This window comes from Lampetra planeri, chromosome 25 (assembly GCF_965212315.1).
Source record: "Lampetra planeri chromosome 25, kcLamPlan1.2.h2, whole genome shotgun sequence".
In the NCBI taxonomy this organism is placed as follows: Eukaryota; Metazoa; Chordata; class Hyperoartia; order Petromyzontiformes; family Petromyzontidae; genus Lampetra; species Lampetra planeri.
Window position 1 is genome coordinate 1,534,299 of NC_136131.1, and position 21,934 is coordinate 1,556,232.

Below are 21,934 nucleotides of genomic sequence, written 5' to 3' on the forward strand. Positions count from 1 at the left end.
GGTATACAGGAGGTCGTGGGTTCAATCCCAACTCTGACGCCTGTATATTTGGAGTTTGCGTGTCTCTCTCCCCGTGGTCCTGTGGATTTTTCTCCGGGCGTTAAGGGTTTTTCCATTCACATTTAGAATCAACATCACCACGCGTTTAGAGTATTTGGCTGCTATCAATTTCCACGTGATACACCACTTTGCTGAGCCATCATTTGTGGCCAGGCCGATTCTGAAAAAGAACTGCATAGCTTAGTGGGCCTGACCTGGTAAAATAAAACATAGTTTAATAGTTGTATTGAGAAAGTCCATAATTCACAGCCACGTTACCTCAAACCAGCACGGCCAAGAGGATAAATTCTGTCCTCCCTGTCAAACATTTGCGGTCACAAAACCAGCTCTGCTTTTCTTTTGCCTTATTGGCCCCTTCCACAAGCGACCGTGATGTCAGCAACCGTCGTCACGCGCATGTGAAATAAGATCGGACATCACAAACTATTCTCTTGCTCCAAAGCATCCAAGGTTACTCGAGACGCATGTCCAAAGTTATTTGTGTGTGAGATTTAAGGTTTCATTTAGCAGTTGATAACCGTTAAGAATTGTTCGAAATTAAAATAAGGCAAAAATAAAAGCGAACAAATTTTTTTCCCCATAAACATTTTTGTCCTTTTTCTTCTCGCAATAAATCCATGTTTTGTTAATATTTGAGCTCGCGTTCCACTGCGAGTGTAACGTGCACGCACGCACATGCACACGCACGATCCACTCTAAACAGCTGCGAATTCTAACAGCAGCATTCTGGAATCGAATGTTACAAACAAACGAGATGCACGACTACGCAGTTCATACATTTCGCCCAAAATAGACTCTGCCAGAAACCATTCCACTTATTTTTTCAAAAACGATAATAACCGTGCACTCTTTGGCTTCTCAAGCCTACATCTGTTGCGGGGAATTTGTGAACGCTGCAGGTTTTACTTTTTTTTGTGCGCGCGGTGTGGCAGCAAGGCAAAGCACAGGGCGGCAGAATGCGTGGACGTCCCAGAGGACGGATCCAGACGGAGCACAGCGTGACGTGCAGGGCTCGCATCTGGCAGCGTTCCTTCTCTGCGGGTTTTTTTACCGAGGAAAAAAACCCGCCACCCGCTTGGCCAGAAAGCACTTAAATAAGTAGCCCTCATTAATCCGCATTGCATCAACACGGCCGTTTCCACCTAAGTATGCGATGGTGCGTCCAGACATCTGCAGAAAAAAATATTTAAGGCCCAGGATTGGATGGACATTTTCGCGATCCCGGCAGCTAGGCTGATGATCCTGGTTGTTGGAGCAACCAGAGTTGACTCCGCCCCCAATGGTTAAACGCGAACGGATGGCTCTCCAACATCACTGCACCGGTGTGCTGAAGCAGTCATAAAATGGCACTTTAAATGGGCTCTGTCAGGTGAAGGAGGCTCCAGACCAGTTCAAATAATCGTCACTGGTGTTGGTGGCCGTGAGCGGGAATCGAACTCGGGTCACTGGGTTCGTAGCGCAGCGGTGCTAACCGCTGCACTACACTACCTCGAGTGATGAATGACACAACCGGTCCGTCACACAGTCTATTATTGCGTATGATGGCAGCAGAAATATTTTCAGGAGCCAGATGCCAATGTCGTGGGTCTGCTGCTCGCCACGACGAGAGGGCTTCAGGACAGAGGGTTCGTGTAGTTTTGCTGTTCCTCCTACGCTGCTGAAGGAGCGCCAGACCACAGTGGGTTTACTAAAGGGTCCACACTTTGTGTCGCATGGCCACAGTCACGCTACTGTGGCTTGTCTCTTGAATTTGCCACCAGGAAGGTGTTCCCATCGGCCTGTTAATGTTCTGAGTTTACCGTCCACCACCCGGTAAACGCGGTGCTGTTTTGCAATGTGCAGCCTACTAACCTACATTCCTGTTTGCGAGTCACCTATCGACAGCATAACTTTCGAGAGGGCGATTCTAAATATCGTGGGTGGCCTAAAGAGCCGACGCACGCAGGACTACCGTGCGTACGTGGGCTAGGGTCCCACACGTGTTGTTTTGTCATCGGAAACTTAAGAGGAGAACAATCAAGACGCACCCCTTCCCTCCGCTTTTAGACATCATCGACAAAACGTTACAAAATATGAAAAAAAAGTCATCGTTTGTCACGTTACGAATGTTCAAGATTACAACGTGACCGCTGAATCGGACCGAACTGCTCCAAAGCTCCAAGCAACGTGCTTGCACCACCTACACCCACGTGACTGCACGACTTACACCCACGTGACTGCACGACCTACACCCACGTCTACGATTAAGCACGGTTGGCTACGCACAGCGTAAAAAGAAGTTCAACATACATACCTACATCATACCCATACTACATTTTTTTATTTTAGAGAGGAGGGGGGAAAACCACACCGTTTGTACGTTTTAAACGTCTAAACCACGGGTCGTTTTGCAGGACTCTTCACAACAGCAGAAACGCATTCGCCTGGCGGGTGGTGGGGAGGGGTGCAGGAGGAACTGCCGAGGAAGGCGGCGGCGGTGGCGGCGGTGGGAGAGCAACGGGGAAACGATTTGAGGGGAGCGGAGAACAAAACCCGAGCCGAGCACCTGGAGTGGGTGGGTGGGTGGGGGGGTGAGCCGGCCGGGTGGTGGCCATTTAGAGCGACGTGCGCACCGCCACGTCTTGCGTTCGCGAGCGACCGCGGAGTAAAGTGAAAACCGCCCCCTCGGCTTGTGCCGTGGCCAGTCTGGGTTAAAAATGGCTACCGAGTAACCGAGCGTCTTCCCGCATTCTCGTGCATCACTAGGATCCAGAGGTGAACGCAATGCTTGCTTCTCAAGCTCGGACTTTCTTCTCCATCTCTGATGATGGCGCTTGCATTTCATACCCGCATCCCCCCTCTCATCCATCTCTCCCTATGTCGCCTCCTCGCCTCTCCATGTCAGCGGTCATCTGTGTGCCTCCTCGACGGTGCCCCGTTGCTCCCTTCCTGCAGCGATTGTCACATTTTGTGATGCCGAGTAGCTCCACCGCTGCGGGCCGAGTAGTAATGGTGCCGAGGACAGCGCGTTACGCAGTGAATTATCGCTCGTACTCAGCAGCATGTCCCAGGTCATTTCCAGTGATTATCTGTAGAATATTAGAATTGGCATGTTTGAAATAATTAAATATATGTCCAATGCTTCATCCCTGTGAATTCGTTCACATGGGTACCACTCTATGGGCAGTCAGCAGTGGTTATCCTCTTTACAACCATCGTGCAACGGTGGTGAGATGTTATCTCCCTCGCCTGGGTCCTCCGCTTTATCCCTCCACATTTAGAAACATGCATTTAGAGTATTTGGCTGATATAAATTTCCACATGATAAGCCACTTCTTTGAGCTGTCATTTGTGCTCAGTTCACTTCTGAAAAAGAGCTATAACGCTCACTGGGCCTTACTTGGTTAAATAAAAATAGTTTACAGTTTAGTTTACAGACTTTTCCCTGCCATAATAATGTGGAATGTCCACACATCTATGAAGGATGTAAGCTGGAGATCGGCATCACCCATGTGCCCTTTTGAGTAGGACACTAGTTTTGTTTTATCATTCACCATTTAACAAAACCATTTTACCAAATTGCTTCTTTGTAAGAGGAGCACGGACCGGGGTACAGACGCTCGCACGCTGTGAACAACCGTCAGAACGACACACGTCAGCGGACCACTGCCCAATCAAAGATGCTGTGGCAAGTCATCATTAACCGTAGTAGCTGCACACGTCAGCGGACCGCGGATGGACCTCGTGGGATTTGATGGCGCGCAGCTAAACGAGTCTGAGAGGCGCCGAAACAGAATGGGGCCTTGAAAATTGCAAAGTCAGTCACGATGATAATTAGCTTCCAGACAAACAAATAGCCCTGCCAAAAAAGAACGCAAACGTTCCAAATGCATTCTTGAGGCCACTAAAGCAGCGGAGACAGAAATAGGGCACTTGGATTTTTCTCTTACTTGTTTCCAAAAAATAATCAAGCAATTAAAAAAAATGTAAACAGTAATTTGAAGAGTTTGGCCAAACTCCGGTGCAATTTCCCTAATGAAAAACAAACGGACGTTCAGTAAACGCCACTTACAAAAAATGCATTTAGGCAATTTCAAGAGCGTCCAGCAGATACAGATCTGTTTTGAGCCAGAAACATATTGTGAAATTTTAAAAAGCATTGAAAGAGGGTGTAAAAGAGGTGCGCGCACACACACGCGCACATCTTGAAGCTGGACAGCCAAACGAAGGAGGGAAAACGGTGAGTGTTTGGTGTAATTAAGGGTGGAAGCAAGTGCTAAAAGAGCCAACTGGACTAACTACGGGGGCAATCGCTGTGCGGTGACGTTAGCCACAAGTGCCTCTCGCCTGTCAGTCGGCCCTCGCAAGGAGGCCAACTCGATCCGCGGTTGGCATTAGACACCCGGGACACGAAGGAAACCTTGAAGACACAACTCGGTCAAGGCAAACTTTTGATTGTCTGAATCAAATTTGTTTTTGAAATGCTCTCAGAGACCACGGTAAGAAGCTCGGTGAGCATGGGCAGGTATTTATAGCAGCTATAGGCCTTAGCGCTGTATCAGATATCGGAACAGCAGCTTGTGTGAAGCCTCGTTTCTAAAGGCCAGGGGGATGACTGTGGAAATTGCACATTGGTTGAGGATCGTCTGAACAGAAATAAATATATAATTTGAAAAGTTTCACAAAGCATGATTTGCTGGGACATTGAAATGAAAGCAATTGTGTTAATGTCAGTTGCATGAAAATGTCAAAAAAATTGGAAAGGACATTTAGCAGACGTTCGTTTAAAAAAAGTCCAATTGCCTTGCTTGGTTGTCACTGAGCCTGTGGTCAACAGAGACCAGAATCGGAAGTTTATTATCTGAGGAAGTACTGTAAACCCATTGAGTTATATGGCTCCTTTTCAAGGGTGATTCGGCCACGAGACACACAAGACAGAAAGTGTTACAATTTTAGAAATAAACATGATATAAAATGTAAAATAAAGTAATTAAAACATTTACCTAACAACAGGGAGAGTCTCTCTTTCAAGGGAGACCTGGGTATGGAGAACTGCATAATACAAAGTGTAACACAGTCTACACAAAGTGTAACACAGTCCACACAAAGTGTAACACAGTCTACACAAAGTGTAACAGTCTACACAAATGTAACACAGTCAACACAAAGTGTAACACAGAGTCTACACAAAGTGTAAGACAGTCAACACAAAGTGTAATACAGAGTCTACACAAAGTGTAATACAGAGTCTACACAAAGTGTAATACAGAGTCTACACAAAGTGTAATACAGAGTCTACACAAAGTGTAACACAGTCTACACAAAGTGTAACACAGTCTACACAAAGTGTAAAAGTCTACACAAAGTGTAACACAGTCTACACAAAGTGTAACACAGTCTACACAAAGTGTAAGACAATCTACACAAAGTGTAACAGTCTACACAAAGTGTAACACAGTCTACACAAAGTGTAACACGGTCTACACAAAATGTAACACGGTCTACACAAAGTGTAACACGGTCTACACAAAGTGTAACACGGTCAATACAAAGTGTAACAGTCTACACAAAGTGTAACACAGTCTACAAAAAGTGTAACACAGTCTACACAAAGTGTAACACAGTCTACACAAAGTGTAATACAGAGTCTACACAAAGTGTAACACAGTCAACACAAAGTGTAACACAGTCTACACAAAGTGTAACACAGTCAACACAAAGTGTAACACAGTCAACACAAAGTGTAACACAGTCAACACAAAGTGTAACAGTCAACACAAAGTGTAACACAGAGTCAATACAAAGTGTAACACAGTCAATACAAAGTGTCATGGAAAGTAAAATGAAACTAAATAAAAATTAAATGGAAATTCCAATTTTGAGCTAAAATTTAATTGAGGTATAATTCAAGAAACATTTTCTTGGTTCTTTCGGTAAAGTCACGTAGAAGGAAAATAATAAAATAATAAAAATAAAACATAATATTATGTTCTATAACATAATATTTATAACATAATAATATAAAAATAAAACATTATTTTTATAACATAATATTTATAACACAATATTATGTTTTATTTTTATTATTTTATTATTTTCCTTCTACGTGACTTTACCGAAAGAACCAAGAAGATGAATCCCTGCAGTCACAAAAGCTTTAAATCGAAATTCAAGAAACATTCTCACGTTTGTACCGAGTAGTGAATAAAAAAATCCCATTTAAACCTGTCTGGGAAATAAATTTTTAAAAATTCCAGTCAGATGCAAATATTGTTCCACAAAAAGCACGTGCAACTGGAGCAAACTTGGCCCCATGACGAACTGAATCCAGTAGCGACACGAAAAGCTGCACCTAGTAGCGAGATGATGAACAGCATCCGATAGTGACATGAAAAACAGCATCCAGTAGTGAGATGACAAACGAGGAGCCAAGCTCGCAGCGTAAATCATGCAGCCCCCCGGAGCGCTGGTTGGGGACTCAAGCCGTCGCAGGCGCTCCTCATATACTCAGGGAGTGAGACGGCTCAGGCAGGAGATGCCCTCTTAGACACGAGCAGATCCCATCATGACTCGTCGTGTTCAGAGTTCAACATTCAGTATGGCACATAGGTTCGTTTTTGTTGGGTCAGATCACGTAAATATGAATGTGTCGTTAAACCCGCCACCACTAATTGACACAGCCAATGAGTCAGGTTTGTCGCGTAAAAAAACCGTGCCAATTAGTGACAACTTCAGCCACCGGTGTGTTGGAGAGTAAACCCACGACATTTACAATTTGAGTACCGTGACGTTTCGCTGGTAATTACATCCAGCTTCATCGGGCGATTTCTGACAAAGTATCTTGATGATGATGATGGATGTAATTACCAGCGAAACACCGGTGGGTTGAACCAGTAACTAAATTGACACGTTCTGTTAACGTAACAAATCTTACTGATTGTCTGTGTCGGGTGGTGGCGGGTTTAACGACACATTTATATTTACGCGATCTAACCCAAAATAAAGCTTTATTATAGTTTAACATTCGTTTAAAGCTAACCACCCCCCACCCTGAGTGTTTGTATGCTCCCCTGAGACAAGGTTACCCCCAAAGGAATTAAATCTTAAAGACAAAATACAAATATGCCTCTCCCTATAGCCTTACTATACTTTTGGGGCCAGGGCCGTTTGCGAGCACCTATTAAGGCCAGTACGGCACGCCATGGAGGTGAGTGACCAGCACCACGCCCATCCGTCTTTGTATTCCCAGCGGCAATGTTTACACACCGCACCAGGTACTCGTTTGAGGCTGAGTCGACCGAGGGGAGGCCCAGGGTCGGCCCAGATAATCGTCACTGGTGTTGGCCATGAGCGGGAATTGAACACAAGGATTCCCGGGTTCATAGCGCAGTGCGCTAACTGCTACACTACCGCCCCTGCACACACACACACACACACGCGGGCCGCACACACACACACGGGCCGCACACACACACAGACGAGGCCCGCACACACAGACACACACACACATACGGGCCACACACACACGCGGGCCGCACACACACGTGGGCCAACACACACACACACACACACACGCGGGCCGCACACACACAAAGACATAGGCCAAACACACACACACACAAAGACATGGGCCAAACACACACACACACACAGACACGCGGGCCGCACACACAGACGAGGGCCACACACACACGCACGGGCCGCACACACACACGCACGGGCCGCACACACACATACACACGTGGGCCGCACACACACACAGACGTGGGCCACACACACACACAGACGTGGGCCGCATACACACACACACGTGGGCCACACACACACACAGACGTGGGCCGCACACACAGACGTGGGCCGCACACACAACAACAACAACCGCCATTCGCCACTAAGTGGCGGTGACACAACGCTTGTGCCAGGCTATGTGCAACTTGAGGCCACGTGAAGTGTCGAACGCCCGCTGGCAGTAGGTCACGGGGCAGACCCAGGTGCCACGGGTCGACTGACTGAGATGACCGAGATGACTGGCTGATGCACCATCTGTGCCTCCTACTGTGCCAACTTGCTGTGCTTTAGCCACCCGGCGCTCCGCTCGTTGTTGTGAGCGTCGCTCCTCCACCCTCCGTTGTTGCTGGAGGGCGACTGCCTCCAACTGCCCAGTAGCATCCTTCACGAGCCTCCTCCACAGAGGCCGATCTTGACACCGCAGGTACCAGTCATCGGCAAGTCCACTCAGCTCCACGTCCTCCTGTACCACATCACTCCATCTCTTCTCTAGTCCGTACCGCGCCCGTTTAGCCCCCTTGATCCGGCCGAATAAAAGCTGTTTAGGCATGCGGTGGCTGGGCATGCGGGCTACATGACCCAGCCAACGCAGCCTTGCCTGCCGGAGGAGCTCACCGATGGGACTTTGCCCAGATCTTTCAAGGATTTGTGAACTCCTCACACAATCCAGCCTGGTTAAACCCTGGATGGATCGTAGGCAGGCCAGCCTAAATGTTTCCAACCGGCGAAGATGCTCCATTAGGGGGGTCCACGTTTCGCAAGCGTAGAGAAGAGAGGGAATGACTGTGGCCGAGAAGACTTGAAGCTTCGTGCGGAGCGACAGACCAGGTAGCTTCCACACAGCGTTATGCAACCGATGAAAAGATATTGCCGCTCGACTGATTCGGAGTGAGACCTCTGCTGTTAAACTGGAGCCGGTCATAAGCACACTGCCCAGGTATGGGAAACTCTCCACTCTCTCCACTACTGCCCCATCACCGATTGGGACTTGTGGGGGTGGAGTGTCTGATGGTACAAAATACCCAGGCAGGTGCTTAGTTTTGGTGGGGCTAATGGTAAGGCCCCACCTCTTAGTGGCACGCTCCAGTCTCAGCAGCAGCATCTCCAACTCCTCCTCTGAATGAGCAGCTATTACCAAATCATCGGCATGCATAACGTGGTTGACCAATAGGGAGCCATCCCTTGATCGCACCCGGGCATCGATCAGCCTCCCATTATATCTGTACCAAATGGAGATTCCCCCAGTACAGCTATTGAAGGCTTCACGAACTACGTGGTCGAAATAGATGTAAAATAATGTGGGAGCCAGAGGACATCCCTGTCGCACCCCAAGGTGTACACACACACATAGACACACACACACGCGGGACACACACAGACACGGGCCACACACACACACGTGGGTGCACGCGTTGACCGAGCGCGTACAAAGAAGCCCTTGGCAGCGGCAGGGGTGATGACGATGCGCACTAAACATAGAAAAACACCAGCGGTGCCAACCAGAGAGAAATCTCTGCCCTCTATTCGCATGGCGACGATGCTTGCCGGCGGTGGCGAGAGATGTTGACTGCCTCGCGCGGTATGCAGGTGGTCGTGGGTTCGATCCCGACCCCGACTCCTGCTGTATATTTTGAGTTTGCGTGTCTCTCTCTCCCCGTGATCGCGTAGATTTTTCTCCGGGTCCTCCAGTTTTTCCCTCCACATTTAGAATCAACGGCACACGTTTAAGAGTATTTGGCCGCTCTACATTTCTACGCGACGATAAGCCACTTCGTTGAGCTATACTTTGTGATGGCCAGGTCACTTCTGAAAAAAGAGCTACGTTGCTCAGTGGGCCTGACCTGGTAAAATAAATAAAAAATAGCTTAGTTTAGTAGTTTATAATTTGCGTGCGTTTCAAAGTGGCACGCCTCGTGTGGCTGTGGGCCGTGTGAAACGACGTTGCGGGCCCCCATCTGGTTCCGTGGGACACAGGTTCCCAACCTCCACCTTACGGGCACCGCGAACAGCCGTGGCAGTTCCTCAGATTTGGCCCAAAGTTGGATCCCATGTGTCGAGTCATGGCATTGCTGGAAAGTGACAGAGGTAATGATGCTGCAGCCTCAGAGTCGAGCTTGGCTGCACTCACTGCCATGGCTCCAGATTTCAAAAAAATATAAACTTATTCCATGTAGATAAACAAATGCTGGTAATGCACGATAATTATTGCTGTGGTGTGGAAGTAGTATAATGGTAATGTGTAGGCGGACTACACTGCCAAAATAAACCGCATAGTCAACCACTGTTAGCCTGCGTTCCTTCAACGGAGGAGGAGGAACAGCAAAACTACACGAACTCTCTTCCCCTGAAATCCTCTCGCGGCCAGGAGACCTCCACAACGGCATTCGGCTCATGAGCATATTGCCACACGCGAGAGAGCAACTTCCAAAATGGCAGTAGAAAATCCCCAAAATACTACTTTCTAGGAAGCAGGTTTTTGAGCTTGTAAAGTGTGCAAGTGGAAACCCACTTCATAAGCGATGCCCTCTGGATGGTGGGGGGGGTCTGGAAGTGAGAGAAGCGCGGAGGGCAGCTACAAAACTGGGGTACGCACACCGCCTATCTCACAGGGGATACAACCGCAGTGAGAATTCACTGCGTGGTCGTAGTTAGACATGACCCATGGAGTACCACATCCTTAAGGCCTTCTTCACAGCGTGTCACCAAACTCTGCACAATGCATTGGGAGTGGCGTGGGCATTAACCACATGCTGGTTTGTAGACTCGAGCGGAAATGTTGACTGTAATTTCCAACGGTTGTGCTAACCAAGTGTTAATGTCAAAATATGGAGAGAATATCTGCTCAGGGACGGACCGCGTTTCCTTTCGCTGCAGCGGTATTTTGAAAACGTGAGATTAATAGCCATCGCCTCGTTCATACTAAATACGCGCAATATAAAAATACACTTGGGGGGAGAGTGATGATGATGAATGCTGACCCCTAAGGATTTAAAGCGAAAACATCGTTTGGTGATGCTGCTGCTGCGTAGGCAGTGGTGCACAGGCACAAATAACGAAGCCTCATTATATGTTAATTTAAATAATATTAATTTATTTTATTTTAAGGCCATAGCGCTATTGATGATTGCGTTGAGGTATTTTGTTGTTGATGTTGTTGCTAAGTATAAATGGTTTGCTGTGCTCGATTTGACGCTAAAAAAATCCTTTTCTGCCACCCTTGAACAGGACCCTGGCCCTGGAAATCACATCGAATGTCAACCAGGGGGTTCACGTTTCACACCTCCGCCGATTAGCGCGGTTGGCTACGCACGGTGCGAAAGAAGTTCAGTGTACACGTACGTTTCGCCATTCCAAAAGCCCCGAGTGCACATTGTGGCCACAACGTTGACATTCTGAATCACTTCTTAGTGTCACCATGCATTTGACCCCAAACAGGAGGTCAGCACTACAAAAGTCACACTCATTGAGCGCATTTTTAACACGCCGGCTTATGATGTATAAATATTTTTTGGGTCAGATCGCCTGTGTCGTACACCCTCTTTCACCCGACACAGCCTATTGATAAGTTGTCACTTTAAATAATTTCGAACCCAAATTGTCATGACTACTATTACTATTTACATTTTACCAGGCGAGGCCCACTGGGCTATAGAGCTCTATTTCAGAAGCAACCTGGCCACAAATGATAGCTCAAATGTGTACATTTATAGCAGCCAAATACTCTAAACGTGTGATGTTGATTATAAATGTGGAGGGTTAAAACCGGAGGATCTGGAGACAAATTAATGTGCTCTCTGACACACCAGTGTGCTTAAACGGTAATAAGTAAGGCACGTTTGTTCGTGTGACAACTTTGTTAATTGGCTGTGTTGGGTGGAGGGGGGTGCACGACACATTTAATTTCCACAATCTGACCCACAAATCAGTTATGAATCACTGGGCTCAGTGGCTGTGTATCACCACCACCGACGCTCGAGCAGACTGAACTAATGTCTATCACACACGGTGTAAATTAGCAGCTATTAACACCGATTCGCTTCAGGGTTAAAACATCTCATATTCCTTACAACATTTGAAACGACATTCCATCTTCGCAGAATCCGTCTGCTGATCTTCATTATACAGGTAGTAACCAGAACATCTCCAGGAGGTTTTCAAATGTAGGGTACACCCATTGCGAATAACAATAAGCAGAACAACCATTTGTCAATCCAATGCTGTATGAAGGGCTCCTCACGCTTTGCTGGTCCGCAGCGGTTGTTCGACCATACTTTGCCCCTTCGGTCAGTGCGGAATTTGCGAAGGGGGTAAGGGACGGCGCGGGACCGGTTCAGGTTATCGCGTGCTACTGACGTTAGCCGTAGACGAGAGTCGAACTCAGGTTCGGCGAGTTCACGGAGCAGTCCACGGACCACTGCACCACTTCTCCATCACTTCACCCTCTTCCAAACCCCATTTCCAGAACCATGTTCAGTGTTTACAAAGAGCAAACAATGATCATTTATAGCGAGAACCACGGAGTTGTGCATCAGCACGCATCGTCCCGCTTATTTCATAACTCGAAGACAGTTAATCTGTACCACGTGGTGGTGATGATGCAACGTTTTCTTTGGGCTACCTAAATTAGAATTGTATTGCTACTGTAGGAGTGCACTCGTGATGCCAAGTGAAATGCGTTGTTAGCCCCCGTGCATACCACATGCACCACGCAGGGCACGCTACCTAAAAACCAAACTATTTTATTTAACAGGTAAAACCCACTGAGCTGTAAATAGCTCGCAAATTATAGCTCAACTAAGTGGCTTATCGCGTGGAAATGTATAGCAGCCAAATACTGCACCGTGAACGCATGTTTCTAAATGTGGAGGGAAAAACCAGAGGACCCAGAGACAGAAATCTACGCGACCACGAGGAGAGAGACACACGCAAACTCCAAATATACAACAGGTGTCAGGGTCGGGATCGAACCCACGCCTTCCTGCATACCATGCGAGGTAGTTAACGTCTCACCACCATGGCGTCCACTCGATTGTTCGTCTAGTCTGGCTCAGAGAGGCTGTGGATGTCTAATTTTACATTTGTAACTGTACAAATATGCAGTGACGTTCATCTGGACAAACTCGAAGGAAAACCACTATGAACTGGTTACATTGAAAAAAAATCCTAGAAGGCTGTTTTTACAACGCAAATTGTTATAAGAGTTTGGCATTTCCTTCACGATCGTTCTCTGGGTGGCAAACTTAATGGCCGTGCTTCAATTAAAAGTAGCTGCTAAGTCTGTTAAAAAGTGAGTTGGTTTATATTTTTTATCGAAAATTAAATTAATAAATGCTTTCTTCCAAGAAACGACTCGGTGGAGAAACTAAAACAACCCAAAAGCCCTCCCCTCCCTCATCGACGTTTCAACAGCAAAGCGAACACTGCCTCGCGTAACTCATGAAGTACCGCTGTAACTCGAGCAGGTAGGGCAGAGTGAATGTAACGCTGCGATTCCACACGAGCGCTTGCCACGCGACGACCCCACGCTGCCGCTTCTGCACACCACGTGGGCCGGTGGCCTCTTGACCCGCGTAAGCCGGCGCTAACGGAGCGCGAGGGAAAATGAAACCGATTGCTCGATACTTGGACTGCTTGCTCATTCGGAATTCCTCGTCTCCCTCTCCGAAGCTCTTAGAGCAGTGCTTCTGAACCTGGGGGTGCATCTGTGGGTGTGTGAGACACGCCCAGATTTTTTTGGAAGGTTAATAATCGAAAACACACACTAAGCATGGGCACGGTAAGGACAACTACATTGTTTCATCAAACCCTGTGTATTTATTAACATAACACGTTTGACGATTGAGAACCAAAGGGGTGCAAGGCCGCAGAGCAATGACCACCTTGCTCACAAGGGAGTTGAAGACACGCGTCAACTCCCTCAACTACGATGCCGCCTTCCTTCCAGAGCGAATGTCTGATGCTGGCCGCTTGACGCTTTTGGGGGGGCGGGTGGGAGGCGGGGGGGTGGGGGGGGCCTCCACTCAGCAACCACGATGGAGAAAAATCCCGGGGGGCGTCCGCAGACCCCCCCCCCCGCCGCGCTCCGCTCGCATAAAAGTTAAAATGCTGGCCCAGACGGCGACTCGGTTTTTTTTTTCTTTCTCTCTGGGACGAACGCGGGAAGGCCACAAGCGGCTATCCCAGACAGCCTGGGGACGTCGGGCCAACGTCGGGCCAACGTAGGGCCAACGTTGCTTCCACGGTTCCAACAACACGTGCCAATGTTGCGGGAATGTGTAATGTGACAGCCGCTAGCTCCGTTGTCTGAGTACGGTGACATGTTGACTTACACAGAAAATACTTAAAAGTTGTTTATTTATTGCCTTTAATCTGCCTCTGAGATTCACTTCTCCTCTCCCATCTTTTGCTCTTGGGTGACCGGAAGTCACAATTTGATTCAATAATAGAAATATTTTTAACGTTTTGGTGGGTTCTCGAATATCTAGTGATTAAACTACGTACGGCATGATTCTTAATATATTTTTTTGGATCAGGACGCATGAGTAAGATGCGTGTCTGAGTAAGATGCGTGTCTGAGTAAGATGTGTGTCTGAGTAAGATGTGTGTCTGAGTAAGATGTGTGTCTGAATAAGATGTGTCTGAGTAAGATGCCTGAGTAAGATGTCTGAGTAAGATGTGTGTCTGAGTAAGATGTCTGAGTAAGATGTCTGAGTAAGATGTCTGAGTAAGATGTCTGAGTAAGATGTGTGTCTGAGTAAGATGTCTGAGTAAGATGTCTGAGTAAGATGTGTGTCTGAGTAAGATGTCTGAGTAAGATGTCTGAGTAAGATGTGTGTCTGAGTAAGATGTCTGAGTAAGATGTCTGAGTAAGATGTCTGAGTAAGATGTGTGTCTGAGTAAGATGCGTGTCGTAAACCCTGCTCCAACTGACACAAGCAAGTAATGAAGTTATCACGTGAACAAATGTGCCAATTTAGTAATAATTTGATACACCTGTTCACGTGACAATTTAATGAATTGGCTGTGTTGGGTGGAGGAGGGTTGACGACATACGTTCTACTCACGCCATCTGACCCAAAAATAAAGACTGCATACACGCATAGAGAGTGCTTGATTCTCACCACACACCATTCACTGGGGTGCCATGGTGGCGAGATGTTAACTACCTCGCCAATTATACAGGAGGTCGTGGGTTCAATCCCAACAACTGATGCCTGCTGTATATTTGGAGTTTGCGTGTTCTCACTCCCCGTGGTGGTGCAGATTTTTCTCCGGGTCCTCCGGTTTTTTCCTCCACATTTAGAAATGTGCATTTAGAGCATTTGGCTGCTATAAATTTCCACACGATAAGTCACTTTGTTGAGCTATCATTTGTGGCCAGGTCGCTTCAGAAAAAGAGCTACATAGCTCAGTGGGCATTACCTGGTAAAAATAAATAAAGTTTAGTTGAGCATCGCGGCATGCATTCTTACACCCCTGCTTTTAAAGTGGTCTCTTGCAGCCGTACGATTTGCCTCCACCTCCCCCAATGGAGTCAGCGGAAGCAACTAGGTGAGAGGTGTCGATGTTATTTGAGCCTGGGGGCCACTGTGGCCTGTACATCCCTCGGACATCACTTGGGGAAAAATAGCGCAACGCTCGCCGCGTATCGGTTGCACGCCGGCGAGAACAAGCGAAGAGCATTGGGCTCGCAGGTCACACAGCACGGTGCGTCCTCCTCGCCAACCGCGCGGCACGCTTAGGCCAGGCTCTAACTTGGCCTCTGTTTTCCACATCGCCCCACCGTTCCAAATGAACGGTGGGGCGATGTGGCACAAGGTACGTGGTCTACTGGCTGCACCTTTGATAACCCCCCCCCAACCCTCCCCGGTTTAGGTCCTTGAAATAAATTATGGAGACGTCCAAACCAATTTTATCACACCTCCGATTAGCACGGTTGGCTACGTACGGTGCGAAAGAAGGTCACCGCGCACAAATACATTTTTCATTTCCAGTTGAAATTGACCCTCTTCCCAATGGAGGATTGATCTCTGAAGATGGGACACGCGTGCGCAGAACGGAAATTGGGGCCAGTTGTCAAGAGAGACGTCCGGATGGTCTCGACAAACACCGGCGACCAGGAAGTGGGGGGTAGAGGATACCTCAGAGCGGACGGTGGGGCGATACTGTCAGGGCACATCTTGGGGGCTGCGAGTCGACTGCGGCGGCAGGAACTGGCAGAGGGTCCAAAGCGTTGGCGCGTGTGGTGGCATCAACGGCTTTGGCCACGGTGACCTCGTAAACTTGAGGTTCACCTCTCCGGTCAACAGTAAATGTTCGAGTAGAATATCACCCACTTGGATGTTATCATGGGCTACACGTGCTGGGTATTTCCCAGGGATACGTCAACAAATGCACATATTGAGCTGGTGCTAGAAGTGGAAGAGGGGTTGCAGAAAGGGCCCTTATGGTTATGTGGAAATTCCTTTAATAGTTTGAGTTGCAAAACAATTTAAAATCATCATTACTATTATTGTACAAGACGTGATATTACGATGGGGCATTTGTCACTCCCACACTCCCTCGTGTAAATACCGAAAGCCCTGAGAACAACATTTTACAATGGGCCCGTGCCCTGGCTGCTGTCAGAAGCCCCAGGGAACTGCAATCCAGCTCGGGTCATCATCCTGTTAGTCTAGGGAAGTCCATTGGATTGTCAATTGGCCTCTCTGAACCAGTTTGATGTCTTCCTGTGCAATGATGGATACTCGCTCGAGTGCATGCTGTACGCGAGGACGTTCCTGAAGGCGTGTTGCCATCGCGCTTCGTTTAGCAACACTCTTGAGTGTGTGATAACCGCGAGTATTATGTTAATTGTATTCAAGTAAGACGTTTAAAAAGCTGGTAATCTCGCCTGTGAATGATGTTATTCGTCTACCTCTGCCCCGAGTTATTCTGTTCAAGTCGCTGCATTAGAAAATGCGCGTCTTGTGTAAGCGGCCTTTGAACTGGTAAATATACAAATAAAGGGTTTTAGTGCCATTATCTGTCATAACAAGTAGGATTTCACGACCAATATCATCCATAATACAGTTTGTTTGGGTTACGCGATCTAACCCCAGAAAAACCTGTATCATGGATATGTCATGAACTTTGAACTCCATTCCAATCAATAATGGAAAAAAGTCAAAGAATATCCGTCGACTGGTCTGTTCAACCTGTGGGGTTTCGCGACCGATATTACTGTTGCAACAACCTGCGAAACAACGCGTACCCAATTATTAAACATTGCGGATCGCTCTCCAACGACAACACCGGCTGAGTGCTGAAGCGGTAATTAATTATCTATGTTTGTTCACGTGACAAACTTTACTTATATGGCTGCGTCGGGTGGGAGGGTGGTCGACACACATTGCCATTCTCCTCACGAGGAGATCTAACCCGAAAATGTAACACGGACGAGGCCGAATAGTCTCGGTTGAACTCGATTGAAACCCGCGGGTTATTGCGACGATCGATGCGAGCGCTCGTGCAGCGGGTTCCACATGTTGCACGTCCACCAACCTCCCGTTGCCCCCTCAACCCGCAGGGACATTATTTTTTGGAACCTGCCACTTCGTGTCATCCCCTTGCACCGAGACTGCGCGCGACGCGTTCCCTGCGTGCTCACCCTGACGCCCACCAAAGGACATTCCCAGCTGCCGGGTCCCCGGCACCGGCTTCCCGTCACATCGCGGCACGCTCGCGGCGGCTGCCGGAGGGGCGGGGGGGCCCTGCCCACTGGGGACTGCGCCCTTCCCCCTGGCCACCAAAGTCACTTTCAGCGTCAGAGCGGCCGCGATGGTGATCCTGGATGGCCTACATCGCAGGCTTGAAACGTCTGTCGCGTGAGTTGGCAGTGCCAACCAGCACTCCCAAGAATGAGTTGCCACAATATCACTGCCTCCTTTTTTATTTATCGCGGTTGAAATATTCCTAAAAATAAAACAAACCTGAAACAAGCAACGATGCTGGCTGCTGTGTGGAGCTGACTAATAACCCTGGCACCGAACGGCTTGTCACCACTGCTGTTTTCTAGCTAATCCATATTCAGTTACATATGAAGTGTGCCCAGTATACACCATGGGCTGAGTAGCTTCCAGAATGATTTGCCTGCCAGAAACTTGCAATCAGGCAAAAATAATATCCACCAACATGAAATAGACTTTCTATATGTCCATACAAGTATACGCACATATATAACACACTTAAATAGGAAGGCAAACCATGCAAAACACCATCATTGAATGCACAACAAATAGGTCAAATAATTCTACAAATATTACAAATGTACTGCATAGCATACTGCTATGACGCAACTACCTGGAATGTGCCAATTCTCATCAAAGCTCAGCAGCCAAGCAGGGCTGAGCCTGGATAGGGCTTGGATGAGTGACCGGCGTGCGTAGAACAGATGTCATAGCCAGCTGCAGCACAATATCGAAATTCTTGTGCTTGTAAATGAGGGAAAACCCGGAGGACCTGGAGAAAAATCCACGCGACACTGGAAGAAGGGCTCATCACTCAATTGAACAATATGTAGAAACATATGAACGTTCACGTACATTCCTTGACAATCCATTACGCATGTCCATCCATAAGGCATCATTCCAACTGGTCATAAAGATGTGTGCTGGTTATGCAACCCAAACTATGGACTGTAATAGTAAACCATTGTAGTCTTCACTCCATTGGAGGAGTAATAGCGACACACGAACTCTCTCCTGAAGCCGTCCTCTCTTGTCGTGCCCACCAGACCTCAACATTGGCGTTCAGCTCCTGAACACATCGCCATCACGCGCAAGAATAGGATCGTGACTGAAATTCCACACGCGGTGTACAAGGGAAAGCATTTTGCTTGCAAGCATTAGACGAGTACGGTCTTCATCTGCTGCCACGATATGGAAATCCACCTTTGTACAAATCTGGAAAGTATGACCCCGGGTGAAGATTTAGCACCACCTCTGGGAGAGAGAGAGGGGAGGGCGGGGGAGGTTGTTTTGCTGTCACGGAACAGCCAAACACGCAGTGTTATTTAGTAAAACAGTAGAAACCATGGTTTACACATTCTGAGTAACGGGTCCAACTTTCTGAACAGATGCCGGTCCCTTCCCCCCACCCCATTACCTTCCCCCCCCCACGGGTTTGGTCCGCGGAATGAGCCCGAGCAATATTTATACAATACAGTGTTAACAGCAGCCGTGACTCATGACGCTGTGGCCCCTGCACGTCCCAGGTACTGTTGTTGCTACTGGCCCAGCTCGAGCATTGGGGCTGCAATCCCCGTTGCTCGTATCCGGCGAGTTTACCCCCCCACCTCTCTCTCTCCGGCCTGCCGGGGTACAAGGCTACATATCTATTAATCTAATCGTTTATATTTATTGTGTATCTGGAGCTCTGTGTAAAAGCCACGTGTAAAAAAGCATTCGCTAAATCAAAATGAACCCAAGGTGGTTCTCTCTCTCTCTCTCATTGTTCAAAGCCACCCTTTGTTTAGAATATTTTCCACCCACCGCTCTCCGCCTCCCAGAGGAAAAAAAAAGCAAGTACTCTGCAGACGGCGTGGGATTTCAAACTGTGGCTCCACAGGAAGAAAGTTGTCACTGTTAACAGGAGCAGCCGCAGTAGCAGCAAAGTACTTTTGCTGAACAAAGCCTGCCCGGTAATGCGACCTCGGCAGCGTCACGAGGGCCAAGCGATTCAAAGAAGCGCCCGACATGGAGGGTGGCGATGCTCGGCCGAGGTTGGGTGTTCGGTGTGGTTGGGTTCTGTGGGTGGGTGGCTATCGCTTGGCACTGCCAACCGCCGGGATGAATAAAGGCGAGAGAGGTGAGGCCCCGCGTGTGTTGCAGCCAGCCGCCGTGCGACCTTGAAGCCCCCTTCATCTGCCGCATTCTTTCCACTGGCCCAGGACCCGCGCCGCCAGCGCACGAGGCAAGAGGGCCCAAGGGGAAACGATTACAATGCAGGAAATATCCGCGCCGCAGCCGTGCGCGGCGCTTGCCCCCGAAATAGGAGCCTGCGGGGCTCCGGGCGGAGTGCGCGGCTAGGGAGAGGCTCCCCCGGGTTGCCGGCCAGTCGGCACCTACAGGCAGCACGCCCGGAGGACTGCCGGAACGGCACACCACCTCACACAATCACACCACCTCACATAATCACACAGTCACACCGCCTCACACAATCACACCGCCTCACCATCACACAGTCACACCGCATCACACAATCACACCGCCTCACCATCACACAATCACAGTCACACACAATCACACCACCTCACACAGTCACACCGCCTCACCATCACACCGCCCCATCACACGACCTCACCGTCACACGGGCACAACAACGGCGCAAGCCCTGCGAGCGCGCACTGACACGCCACTCGAGCTGCTGGGCCCGTTGTTCTCACGGCTTTGCGATGGGCCGGCCACGGCTGGGGGGTTGCTGTGGGAGGCACGAGAGAGGAGCATCATCCTCGCGGCCACAGCATGCGCAACGATTCCGGGTGCAGGAGGCGCACGAGTCAGCTCGCACTCCGCGCAACTTCACATCGGCCTCATCGCAGCCCGGCACAGGAAGAGAAACGACACCTCTCCGGTAGCGGTGCCAACTGTGGCCATCGAGACAAGACGACCACGACAGCGTACACGGACGCAATGCCCCGGTGCGCAAATACGGAGAGGAGACACCATCGCAGCGACGATGACGGCGATGATGATGCACTACTACTACTACTTCTCCGCGACTGCTCCTCACGCTTGACCGTCGCTCTGCAGTTACATCAGCAGCCGTATGACAACGAGAAGAACAGCATGTCGAGACGACGTTACTTGAAATGGGGGGGGGGGGCTAGAGTATAATGATGGCACCCCCCTCCCTCCCCCACAAGATTTTAATGAACTTTAAAGTTTACTTTTCATCTCTCTGGCTGTCTCCGAGTCGTATCGTCAGCATGAATCACAAACCACGACGGGCGCACGTGATTACCGGGGCATCTCGGGTTCACGAAGCAAATCCGCATGCAACACCTCCACCACCACCACCACCACCTCCATCACCTCCAGCACCACCACCACCTCCACCACCTCCACCACCTCAACCACCACCATCACCTCCACCACCACCTCCACCACCTCCACCACCACCACCTCCTCCACCACCACCTCCTCCACCAACACCTCCTCCACCACCACCTCCACCACCACCTCCTCCACCACCACCTCCACCACCACCACCACGACATCCACCACCACCTCCACCACCAACACCTCCACCACCACCAACACCTCCACCTCCTCCACCTCCACCACCACCACCAACACCTCCACCACCACCACCACCACCTCCACCACCACCTCCCAGGTGGTGGTCGGGGGGGAACAACGACTCACAACGGCGCCCCACAACTCTCTCGCCTCGTCTCCCCCCCACACACCCCCAGACACCCCCCCCCACACTCACGCAGACACCCCCCCCCCCACACTCACCCAGACACCCCCCCCCCACACTCACCCAGACACCCCCCCCCCCACACTCACCAGACACCCTCCACCACACTCACCCAGACACCCCCCCCCACACTCACCCAGACACCCCCCCCCACACTCACCAGACACCCCCCACACTCACCCAGACACCCCCCCCCCCCACACTCACCAGACACCCCCCCCCCACACTCACCCCCCCCCACACTCACCTCCCCGCCACACTCACCAGATCCCCCCCCACTCACCCAGACACGCTGTGTGAGTGTAACGCAGCTCGCGATCTCTCCCCTACCTCCTGGCGCCGCGATCCAGACAGCTCCGCTGCGCCGCGTCCTCGCCGCACGCCTTTATACCCCCACCACCAAGCACACACACACATATATATCCCTCCCCCCACCCACCACTCGCCACCCACCCACACACAGAGGCCTCCCCCCCCACTACCACCCGGGCAGCCCCGGCGGCCAGCGGAGCCCGGAATAGACGCAGCAGCAGGCAGCAGCAGGCAGCAGCAGCAGCAGCAGCAGCAGCAGCAGCAGCAGTGGGCAGCAGCAGCAGGCAGCAGCAGCAGGCAGCAGCAGACAGAATGTCCCAAGGATCCATCA

General features: G+C 49.6%; 1 protein-coding gene across 1 annotated transcript in view; it reads right to left on the reverse strand.

Annotated features, from left to right (window-relative positions):
• LOC144727219 (spectrin beta chain, non-erythrocytic 1-like) overlaps positions 1-21,668 on the reverse strand; it is a 166,128-nt gene extending 144,460 nt beyond the window's left edge. Inside the window, exon 1 of the mRNA XM_078605894.1 lies at positions 21,622-21,668. The gene's annotated coding sequence lies outside the window, so the exon portion shown is untranslated. The remainder of the gene's footprint in view (positions 1-21,621) is intronic.
• Positions 21,669-21,934: the final 266 nt, after the last annotated feature.